Source organism: Vanessa atalanta, unplaced genomic scaffold, assembly GCF_905147765.1.
Source record: "Vanessa atalanta unplaced genomic scaffold, ilVanAtal1.2, whole genome shotgun sequence".
In the NCBI taxonomy this organism is placed as follows: domain Eukaryota; kingdom Metazoa; phylum Arthropoda; class Insecta; order Lepidoptera; family Nymphalidae; genus Vanessa; species Vanessa atalanta.
Window position 1 is genome coordinate 5001 of NW_025920000.1, and position 2500 is coordinate 7500.

Here is a 2500-nt window from a genome sequence, read left to right on the forward strand (position 1 = left end):
AGCCGTATTAAGGCGATACCGCGAATGGCTCAATATATCAGTTTTGGTTCCTTAGATCTTACTCAGTTACTTGGATAACTGTGGTAATTCTAGAGCTAATACATGCAATCAGAACTCTGACCAGTGATGGGATGAGTGCTTTTATTAGATCAAAACCAATCGACGGAGGGCGTCTCGTCCGAAGTCGTTAATTTTGATGAATCTGGATAACTTTTGCCGATCGCATGGTCCAGTACCGGCGACGCATCTTTCAAATGTCTGCCTTATCAACTTTCGATGGTAGTTTCTGCGACTACCATGGTTGTCACGGGTAACGGGGAATCAGGGTTCGATTCCGGAGAGGGAGCCTGAGAAACGGCTACCACATCCAAGGAAGGCAGCAGGCGCGCAAATTACCCACTCCCGGCACGGGGAGGTAGTGACGAAAAATAACGATACGGGACTCTTTCGAGGCCTCGTAATCGGAATGAGTACACTTTAAATATTTTAACGAGGAACAATTGGAGGGCAAGTCTGGTGCCAGCAGCCGCGGTAATTCCAGCTCCAATAGCGTATACTAAAATTGTTGCGGTTAAAAAGCTCGTAGTTGCATTTGTGCGCCGCGCTGTCGGTGCACCGCATCCGCGGTGATACTGACACGTCTGCGGAGCATATCGTCGGTGAGCCGGCGGTAAAACGCCGGTTCAATATCAAAATCCTATCGCGGTGCTCTTCAGTGAGTGTCGAGATGGGCCGACAATTTTACTTTGAACAAATTAGAGTGCTCAAAGCGGGCTCAAAATGCCGCTTGAATATTTCGTGCATGGAATAATAGAATATGATCTCGGTTCTATTTTGTTGGTTTTCAGAACTCCGAGGTAATGATTAATAGGGATAACTGGGGGCATTCGTATTGCGACGTTAGAGGTGAAATTCTTGGATCGTCGCAAGACGAACATCAGCGAAAGCATTTGCCAAAGGTGTTTTCATCAATCAAGAACGAAAGTTAGAGGTTCGAAGGCGATTAGATACCGCCCTAGTTCTAACCGTAAATATGTCATCTAGCGATCCGCCGACGTTACTACAATGGCTCGGCGGGCAGCTTCCGGGAAACCAAAGATTTTGGACTCCGGGGGGAGTATGGTTGCAAAGCTGAAACTTAAAGGAATTGACGGAAGGGCACCACCAGGAGTGGGGCCTGCGGCTTAATTTGACTCAACACGGGAAATCTCACCAGGCCCGGACACCGGAAGGATTGACAGATTAATAGCTCTTTCTTGATTCGGTGGGTGGTGGTGCATGGCCGTTCTTAGTTGGTGGAGCGATTTGTCTGGTTAATTCCGGTAACGAACGAGACTCTAGCCTGCTAAATAGGCGTCGTCATTTAGGTGTGCTCGATTTCGGTCGAGCAACTCACTGGCGGCGTATTAAAATTCTTCTTAGAGGGACCGGCGGCTTCGAGCCGCACGAGATTGAGCAATAACAGGTCTGTGATGCCCTTAGATGTCCTGGGCCGCACGCGCGCTACACTGAAGGAATCAGCATGTTCTCCCTGGCCTAGAGGCCCGGGCAACCCGTTGAAACTCCTTCGTGCTGGGGATTGGGGTTTGCAATTATCCCCCATAAACGAGGAATTCCTAGTAAGCGCGAGTCATAAGCTCGCGTTGATTACGTCCCTGCCCTTTGTACACACCGCCCGTCGCTACTACCGATTGAATGATTTAGTGAGGTCTTCGGACCGACACGCGGTGGCTTCACGGCCGTCGGCGTTGCTGGGAAGTTGACCAAACTTGATCATTTAGAGGAAGTAAAAGTCGTAACAAGGTTTCCGTAGGGGAACCGGCGGAAGGATCATTAACGTAAATTATCAATCTCGAAAGAGTGCGATAATGAACGATAATAAAATTCTAAAACACAAATATCGACGTTCGGAATGTGTCGTTTCGATGCGAGGACGCGATTCTCACTCTCTCTCTCTCACACAGCAGTGTGTCCGAGTCAGAGTCCAGAGTCGTGTAACGCGTCCTATTCTGATATTTTTCGATGTCGATTTCGAGGAAAGTACGATGTGTTAACGCACATCGTCATCTTCAAATAAAATGTATATTTTTTTTTTTTTTTTTTGTACTTTTTTTTTTTTTTAACTTTTTTTTTTTTTTTTTTTAATTTTTTGAATTTTTCTCTGTATACTAAAAATAAGAGAAAAAAACGAAAAAAAAAAAAAAAATAAAAAAAAAATAAACTCATATCACTGGCGTATAGAATCGTTCGAGTGATCGTAGAAATTATAAAAATAAAACAAATTAAAAACCATTACCCTGGACGGTGGATCACTTGGCTCGCGGGTCGATGAAGAACGCAGTTAACTGCGCGTCATAGTGTGAACTGCAGGACACATTTGAACATCGACATTTCGAACGCACATTGCGGTCCGTGGAGAAACATCCAGGACCACTCCTGTCTGAGGGCCGGCTGTATAAAAATATAAACCACACTGTTCAATGTTTAATGTCGTAATGTC

General features: G+C 45.7%; 2 non-coding genes across 2 annotated transcripts in view; both read left to right on the plus strand.

Annotated features, from left to right (window-relative positions):
* The window catches only part of LOC125076613, a 1903-nt gene extending 67 nt beyond the window's left edge, over positions 1-1836 (plus strand). Inside the window, exon 1 of the ribosomal RNA XR_007120554.1 lies at positions 1-1836. This exon is cut by the window's left edge and continues 67 nt beyond it. This is a non-coding gene — a ribosomal RNA (small subunit ribosomal RNA).
* Positions 1837-2293: 457 nt separating this feature from the next.
* Positions 2294-2450, plus strand: LOC125076610. The gene has a single exon (XR_007120550.1). It is a non-coding gene; the product is annotated as a 5.8S ribosomal RNA (ribosomal RNA).
* The last annotated feature ends 50 nt before the right edge of the window (positions 2451-2500 follow it).